Source organism: Mycena indigotica (assembly GCF_014461135.1).
Source record: "Mycena indigotica strain 171206Taipei chromosome Unknown Mind.scaff0012, whole genome shotgun sequence".
In the NCBI taxonomy this organism is placed as follows: Eukaryota; Fungi; Basidiomycota; class Agaricomycetes; order Agaricales; family Mycenaceae; genus Mycena; species Mycena indigotica.
This window is the reverse complement of record NW_023503011.1, coordinates 2009594-2019295: the sequence shown is the minus strand read 5'-3', so window position 1 is coordinate 2019295 and position 9702 is coordinate 2009594.

Here is a 9702-nt window from a genome sequence, read left to right as displayed (position 1 = left end):
CTCGAATAGCCGCTTGGTCAGAGCTTCGGGGTAGTATCCGATACTGTTTTTCAAACATTCAACCAACGCCCGGTCGGTGGCAATGCGAAGGTACAAACATGATGACAGGCTTTGTGGGTGAGTATTCGACAATTGCAGATGCAGATTGCGCGTTGTTGTTCTCGTTTACTCCAGAATTGTAATAGAGCAAATTCGGTACAGATAGTCTTGCCACTACCCGTAGGGGCACCTAGGAAAGCATTCTCGTCCATGGTATAGAGGGCTTGGAATACTTGGGACTGAATTTTGTTGAAGGTCTTGAGAGAGGAAAAATATATAGCTTCGAACTCTTTGTTGTGGAGGGCCGACAAAGGTACAGCTTGCGGATGGAGGAGTGGCGTTAGTGGAGGGAATTTTTTGGGAAGAATGAGATATTTGAAGGAGATTGGTAAGCAAGTTTCTGCATGTAGCCAACGATCTGAGATGTCAATCTGAAGAAGCGAGCGGGTGATTGGCTGAACTTGTGCTTATTTCAGCTTGACGAACTCTCCCGCGACATTCCAAACGATGATGAATGACATTTTCCAGGACCTTATCCTCTCCAGAGACGTCATGATCTACCTGGACCACATCCTGATCGCCCATTCCGACCTCCGGAAACACTGACAGATCGTCCAGTAGGTCTTACGGCAGCTCCGAGAGCACAAGTTGTACCTTTGAGCGGAGAAGTGCGACTTTAAAAAATCATCAATCAAGTACCTTGGAGTCATTATCTCGCACAACCACTTTGAAATGGACCCCATCAAAGTTGCAGGCATCTCCGCTTGGCTGACTCCAGAAAACAAGAAGGACATTCAGCAGTTCCTTGGGTTTGCTAACTTCTACTGCAGGTTCATTTGGGACTGCTCGGCCCTTGTGCGCCCTCTCTTTGCGGTCACCAAGAAGGACCAGCAATACCGTAGGCCTTCGACACTACCCAGGCCTGCCAGGGTGGTCGGGAAGAGGATGGAGAGTGCGTAAGAATGCGCTTGACATTGTGCCAGCATGTTGTGGAAAATCAGAGAGTGCGCTGCCGTGAAGTCGCGCGAGATGTGGAAAACCATGTGCTCGGTGCGCAATACAAGCCCACAGTGGCTGAACCAGAGGCCATCAGTGCGGTGGAGGATGAGGATACCGTAGGCGTTCGACACCACCCAGGCCTGCCAGGGTGGTCGGGAAGAGGATGGAGAGTGCGTAAGAATGCGCTTGACGTTGGGCCAGCATGTTGTGGAAAATCAGAGAGTGCGCTGCCGTGAAGTCGCGTGAGGGTGGAAAACCATGTGCTCGGTGCGCAATACAAGCCCACAGTGGCTGAACCAGAGGCCATCAGTGCGGTGGAGGATGAGGATACCGTAGGCGTTCGACACCACCCAGGCCTGCCAGGGTGGTCGGGAAGAGGATGGAGAGTGCGTAAGAATGCGCTTGACGTTGGGCCAGCATGTTGTGGAAAATCAGAGAGTGCGCTGCCGTGAAGTCGCGCGTGAGGTGGAAAACCATATGCTCGGGGCGCAATACAAGCCCACAGTCGCTGAACCAGAGGCCATCAGCGCGGTGGAGGATGAGGATACCGTAGGCGTTTGCAGTTATTGTGGGGGTGTGAAAGTGGGCGACACTACCCAGGCTTGCCAGGGTGGTCAGGAAGAGGATGGAGAGTGCGTAAGAATGCGCTTGCGCAGCAGCGCGATGTCCAGATTGCCAGTATGTTGTGGAAAATAAGAGAGTGCGCTGCCATGAAGTCGCGCGAGAGGTGGAAAACCATATGCTCGGGGTGCAATACAAGCCCACAGTCGCTGAACCAGAGGCCATCAGCGCGGTGGAGGATGAGGAGACCGTAGGCGTTCGCAGTTATTGTGGGGGTGTGAAAGTGGGCGACACTACCCAGGCTTGCCAGGGTGGTCGGGAAGAGGATGGAGAGTGCGTAAGAATGTGCTTGCGCAGCAGCGCGACGTCCAGATTGCCAGTATGTTGTGGAAAATAAGAGGTGCGCTGCCATGAAGTCGCACGAGATGTGGAAAACCATGTGCTCGGTGCACAATACATACCCACAGTGGCTGAACCAGAGGCCATCAGCGCGGTGGAGGATGAGGATACCGTAGGCGTTCGACACTACCCAGGCTTGCCAGGGTGGTCGGGAAGAGGATGGAGAGTGCATAAGAATGCGCTTGACGTTGCGCCAGCATGTTGTGGAAAATCAGAGAGTGCGCTGCCGTGAAGTTGCACGAGATGTGGAAAACCATGTGCTCGGTGCACAATACAAGCCCACAGTCGCTGAACCAGAGGCTGTCAGCACGTTGGAGGACCAGTGGGCTGTACCCACTTGGTTATTAGGGGTGACTTGCCTTGCCTCACTTGTATCCACTTGTAGTAGACCCTACTATTATGCCCCAGTACAGCTTGGTGAGTATCAAATTACGCCTGATAACCAAGCAGACACAACCTGTGAGTGTATAGTATCTCTTGCCTCACTTGTCTCCACCTCCCCAGATACTACTATAATGTCCCAGACCAGCTTAGTATGTGTAAAGTTGTCCTAGTCAGTGAGCGGGCATGGCCACCAAGTGTGTAGTATCCCTTGTCTCCACCTATACTGTCCCAGAACAGTATGTGTCGAGTTACATATGACAGTCCACTCTAATCTCACTCACTTGTGAGCACACAGCAGCAACTGTGAGGGTCAGTTAATCCCCTGAAAATTTGGGTGCCATATTCTCCAGGATGGAGATATACCAGATGGGTAGCGGCACCAGTTTGCTGGAGGTAGACTATACCCCTACTAGTAGATGTACTCATATTCCACACACTCACAAAGCCTATGCCATGGTAAGCCCACCATTTTTGGCAGAGATAACACTGATAATAGTACTGATCTAGAATAGCTATGAGCTTGGTTCAAGTGCTGGAGGGGCTCATTAGAGGGTCTATACAATTCCACATTCAAGTTTTAGATCATACTTGAAATTAATTTCTGAGCAGTGGTAATAGCAAAGACACTCTCTTTTGCTTTATGGACCCAATGACCTGATACCGCCCAAGCACAACACTGACAGGAAACTGTATGCTTCATACCCTTATTCCATTGGGCACCCATCACCTCTGGCTGAGTTATTGGGAGATTGGAGTGATAGGATATATGCCATATATATTGTAGATATGATATGTAAAATTAGGGGGGACTGCCAAAGCTATGGGAGACATCTATCAGACCAGAATACAACATAGATCATGCTTATCCATGAATTTTTTTTAGCAAGATATCAGGTGATCATTGTGCCTGATCAAATTTAGAATATGAAAACTAGAGAAAAAATGATCACATCAGAGCATAGGACCACTATGTTAGTGCCTACCTTTCAATATAGTGATCTCATGCAGAATTGGTGGAGATACAGTCAAACCTGTCATATGGAATAATGTTGGTGGAACCCCCAGGCCCATTCCATATGATGGATATTCCACATGGAATTTATTTTATATATTTATTTCAACATTAAATATGCATAAAAACTAGATAGAGAACAGAATTACACCCACCTATTACCATATTGGGCAAATAAGCAAGGCAGCTAGGTTACAAGTGTGTGACATGACAATCAGAATAGGTAGCAGTTCAAGTTAGGTTAAGGTAAGTGCAAGGACAGGGAAGTAAGGGAACCACACACACACACACACACACACACACTCACACACACACACACACACCCCGAGGAATGGGAACAAGACTGGAGGATTTTTTCAAATTTTAATTAAGGTAATAATGACCCCAAAAAGGGACACCTTTATTTGTTGGGAAAAATGGATTTAAAAAGACCCAATAAGTAGAACAGCAATCTTATCAAAAAAAAAGGAATCAACATTGTTATACAAAAAAGCCTCTTATGCCCAGATATCTTCCATTTTTCCCACATATGCACCCTTTTTCTCCTACAATCTGAGAAACATTCTTCTGGTCAGATTTCCTTCCTATCTGGTTGACATTATTTAAACCTTTTTTTGTTGGACTTTCAATCCGGCGGCATGCACAGCCACCCGGACCGTTCTCGGAAACAGCGCTTGTTCTCAGATTGCCATTCCCCTTCTGTTCATTCCACTTTGTACTTCATATGTACATGCCCTTCAACAGACTAGTTTAGACACTGTTGTAGTTTATATGTACTTAAGTAGCTACTTGTTCAATCTCAAATTGTCCTCTTTTCCCCTCCCATTTCCTCCCTGTTCAACAGGTTATGGGCCCCGCCCTCCTTGATTAAACCCCGAAATCTCGCTTCTTTTGATCTCTTGTTCCCATCATGTCTACCGGCAAAACCAATGTCAACTCTTTGCTTGCCGCTGTCCCGAAGCTCGATGGCACCAACTACTATGACTGGAAGTTCGCGATGGGCTTGATCTTGCGCCGCGCCGCCGGCCAAAGGTGTACTCCGCTGTCACCGACTCCATTCCCGCTGCCAGTGCTCAAGATGCTGACTGGAAGGCAGCCGCGGAGGAGGGTTTTGCGCTGATTGGGCTGGCTGTCCAACAAACCCAGTACATCCACATCCGCAGCGCCACGAACGGACCCGAGGCCTGGCAAGCTCTTGCCAAAGTCTACGAGAAAAACAGCCGCGCAACGCGTATCATGCTCAAGCGCCAGCTGTACGGCTATCGCCATGACCCGGCCCGACCAATGCAGGATTACATCACTGACATCACGACACTCGCGGCTCGGCTTTCGGCCCTGGGCTCCAACACCACACTGTCCGACGACGACACCATCGATGTCCTGATCTTCAATCTTCACGACTCGTACTCCGGCATTGCGTCATCGCTTACTGCATCGACTGGCACACTTGCTCTCGCTGATGTCACCTCAGCACTGCTCGATGAAGAAGCTCGGAAGGCTGCTGAGAAGCCTACTAGTCACGAGCTCTCGGATCATGACCCCGAGAATGTCGCTTTGCGCGCCGAATTCACCTGCTTCAACTGCGGGAAGCCCGGTCACATGGCTCGGAACTGCCGCTCCCCTCCCAAGAAAGAACGCGCTGGTGCAGTTCTATTTGATGACGAAGAAATTGGCGGTGTATGGTAGATGGATTCCGGGGGAGTACCCTGATGACAAGTTGGATGGATTTGTGATGGGTTCCTCGGCATGGGTGATCGAGATGGCTTTCCGGGGGAGTTCCCTGATGACTGGTTGATGTGATACCTGATGGACCTGATAAGTGTTTCTTTTCTTTTATCTTTATTCTTTGATATGCCTGGGATTGCGGGGGAGTGTTGGACTTTCAATCCGGCGGCATGCACAGCCACCCGGACCGTTCTCGGAAACAGCGCTTGTTCTCAGATTGCCATTCCCCTTCTGTTCATTCCACTTTGTACTTCATATGTACATGCCCTTCAACAGACTAGTTTAGACACTGTTGTAGTTTATATGTACTTAAGTAGCTACTTGTTCAATCTCAAATTGTCCTCTTTTCCCCTCCCATTTCCTCCCTGTTCAACATTTTTTCTAAGCAATAAAGGTCACCATTTTTTCAACCATTATTACCTTCATTAAAATTTAAAAAAATTCTCTAGTTTTCTTCTCAGTTGTCGGGGTGACACCCATACATACATACATACATAGCGGATTAGTAGATTAATAGGGTTGAGGGCTAAGGCTGATTCAACCACTTGGAGTGCTCACTGCGGGAGTTTGGGAACCATCCCGCCCTCATCCCCGCCGTCTGTAGCCCCGAATCCACCACAGGAAGCCACCTGGCACCCAGATAGGTCATATATCGCCAGCAAATTGAGGAGCATCGCCCAGAACGGCGGAGAGCGTGACGAAAACACGCACGTCGAGTGTCGTCGCCGTAACGTTAACTTGAATGAGGCCATCCAGCCGCTAGAAAGCACCGGAAGCAAGAGGCGCCGCAGCCAGGGAAGGGGTAGAGCCACCGGTGAGGAACAGCCGAACGAGCAACACGAGGCTCGTCGTCGTAGGCCAGGGATGGGACAACAGAACTCACCTTGATCCCCGCCCCAGCCCACACCAAACAGCGGAGGACCGCCGTTCTCCGTCCCCAGCTCCTTCCACCCCACCATCCAAATGTTCAATCGGTCGGAGTCGATGCTAGCACACCCAAGCGCAGCCCAGGACGACAAACAACGCGCTAAGTCGCGCGCGTCAGGCGATGACACGTCGCTAAAGGAGCGCAGGCCGGCCGCGAGAAGCGCTGCCAGCAGGCAGCAAGCGGCAAGCAGATACCAAGAGAGGCGCGAGGTCGCCGGTAGAAGCGCCCCGACGAGCTCACGAGGCCCGTAGGGCAGGGCCAGAGGTCGTCAAAGAGGAAGTGGTGGTGATCAAGAAGGAAGAAGCACGAAGCACCACCTCGCGATCGGCAGCACGGAAGCCCGACCGGACCGAAGCCGGATCAGACCGACGACCGATGATTCGTTCAGAGATCTACCCAAGATAACGGGATTCGATCACCGAGCGAGATTAGATAGTCCTTCAACGCTTGCAAACAGCATCTCAGCTATAATAAAACCTTGAGCTGAGAAAGTCATAGTCAGTGAAAAGGTTTAACATACAAGAGGACATCAAATGTTAACAAAACATTTTACGATTACCGGATATCAACAAGATGACTGGGAAACCATTAAAAACTGGTTAAGTGACAGAGAAATTGACAGAAAATTGCTAGAAAATCAGAGAAAAGGCTGGAAAAAATAAGGGAATAATAATATACATATATGGTACCTACAGAGAAAACCAGACTAAGTTATAGGGCACAACAGAGGTACTACAGTGCAGTGATAATGATAGATTCAAACAGGGAACATGGACATGAAGGGTGAAGCTTCACCTAGTTGAAACTGGGACTTAATCTTCATATTTTGCATGGCACAAAAAACCAAAACCCAGTGAAAATTGTAGCTGGAAGTGACAAAAAATGTAGTCAGATATTGTTGCTTAAACTGACCGAGGACGGTCAAGATTTATGAAAAGGGGAGATAATGAGCCGTCAATATGACCACCATATGAATGATAACATATGGACCCCATAAATTCATTTTCATGCACAATAGCTATGGAACATATGAAGATTCTCAGAATAAATGTTGCAAACCTTTGAATCAAATCTATATGCACCCGGCCACAAGGCCTAGGCCAGGGACTGGTCTAGACTCTGAACCAAACCAAGGGTAACATGTCCATATTTGGCAAGTCTGATCCAGGACGTATATTAGAACCTTCTAGAAGCCTGAACTAGAACATTCTAGAACCGGATCAGCGGATCAGGTCACACCGTCACGGATTATGTAATTAATTTGAGAGTAGTATATAAGGAGGCCTGTAAATCCCTAGATTAACAAGAAAGACCCCCCTGGCGGATCTGCTGATTGTGACAGCTACCAGCGTCACATCAGTTAGGTTTAGGGGGGGATTTCAAACAAATACCATATCAGGTTAAGTCAGGTCAAATCAAGGATTCAAGGACAAGGTTAAGGACAGAATTCACCCTTGAAACTACCAAGACTTGAATGGCACCAGCCTCGAATAGCCGCTTGGTCAGAGCTTCGGGGTAGTATCCGATACTGTTTTTCAAACATTCAACCAACGCCCGGTCGGTGGCAATGCGAAGGTACAAACATGATGACAGGCTTTGTGGGTGAGTATTCGACAATTGCAGATGCAGATTGCGCTGTTGTTGTTCTCGTTTACTCCAGAATTGTAATAGAGCAAATTCGGTACAGATAGTCTTGCCACTACCCGTAGGGGCACCTAGGAAAGCATTCTCGTCCATGGTATAGAGGGCTTGGAATACTTGGGACTGAATTTTGTTGAAGGTCTTGAGAGAGGAAAAATATATAGCTTCGAACTCTTTGTTGTGGAGGGCCGACAAAGGTACAGCTTGCGGATGGAGGAGTGGCGTTAGTGGAGGGAATTTTTTGGGAAGAATGAGATATTTGAAGGAGATTGGTAAGCAAGTTTCTGCATGTAGCCAACGATCTGAGATGTCAATCTGAAGAAGCGAGCGGGTGATTGGCTGAACTTGTGCTTATTTCAGCTTGACGAACTCTCCCGCGACATTCCAAACGATGATGAATGACATTTTCCAGGACCTTATCCTCTCCAGAGACGTCATGATCTACCTGGACCACATCCTGATCGCCCATTCCGACCTCCGGAAACACTGACAGATCGTCCAGTAGGTCTTACGGCAGCTCCGAGAGCACAAGTTGTACCTTTGAGCGGAGAAGTGCGACTTTAAAAAATCATCAATCAAGTACCTTGGAGTCATTATCTCGCACAACCACTTTGAAATGGACCCCATCAAAGTTGCAGGCATCTCCGCTTGGCTGACTCCAGAAAACAAGAAGGACATTCAGCAGTTCCTTGGGTTTGCTAACTTCTACTGCAGGTTCATTTGGGACTGCTCGGCCCTTGTGCGCCTCTCTTTGCGCTCACCAAGAAGGACCAGCAATACCGTAGGCCTTCGACACTACCCAGGCCTGCCAGGGTGGTCGGGAAGAGGATGGAGAGTGCGTAAGAATGCGCTTGACATTGTGCCAGCATGTTGTGGAAAATCAGAGAGTGCGCTGCCGTGAAGTCGCGCGAGATGTGGAAAACCATGTGCTCGGTGCGCAATACAAGCCCACAGTGGCTGAACCAGAGGCCATCAGCGCAGTGGAGGATGAGGATACCGTAGGCGTTCAACACTACCCAGGCCTGCCAGGGTGGTGGGGAAGAGGATGGAGAGTGCGTAAGAATGCGCTTGACGTTGGGCCAGCATGTTGTGGAAAATCAGAGAGTGCGCTGCCGTGAAGTCGCGAGATGTGGAAAACCATGTGCTCGGTGCGCAATACAAGCCCACAGTCGCTGAACCAGAGGCCATCAGCGCGGTGGAGGATGAGGATACCGTAGGCGTTCGACACTACCCAGGCCTGCCAGGGTGGTGGGGAAGAGGATGGAGAGTGCGTAAGAATGCGCTTGACGTTGGGCCAGCATGTTGTGGAAAATCAGAGAGTGCGCTGCCATGAAGTCGCGAGAGGTGGAAAAACCATATGCTCGGGGTGCAATACAAGCCCACAGTCGCTGAACCAGAGGCCATCAGCGCGGTGGAGGATGAGGATACCGTAGGCGTTCGACACTACCCAGGCCTGCCAGGGTGGTCGGGAAGAGGATGGAGAGTGCATAAGAATGCGCTTGACGTTGGGCCAGCATGTTGTGGAAAATCAGAGAGTGCGCTGCCGTGAAGTCGCGCGAGATGTGGAAAACCATGTGCTTGGTGCGCAATACAAGCCCACAGTCGCTGAACCAGAGGCCATCAGCGCGGTGGAGGATGAGGATACCGTAGGCGTTTGCAGTTATTGTGGGGGTGTGAAAGTGGGCGACACTACCCAGGCTTGCCAGGGTGGTCGGGAAGAGGATGGAGAGTGCGTAAGAATGCGCTTGACGTTGGGCCAGCATGTTGTGGAAAATCAGAGAGTGCGCTGCCGTGAAGTCGCGCGAGATGTGGAAAACCATGTGCTCGGTGCGCAAGACAAGCCCACAGTCGCTGAACCAGAGGCCATCAGCGCGGTGGAGGATGAGGATACCGTAGGCGTTCGCAGTTATTGTGGGGGGTGTGAAAGTGGGCGACACTACCCAGGCTTGCCAGGGTGGTCGGGAAGAGGATGGAGAGTGCGTAAGAATGTGCTTGCAGCAGCAGCGACGTCCAG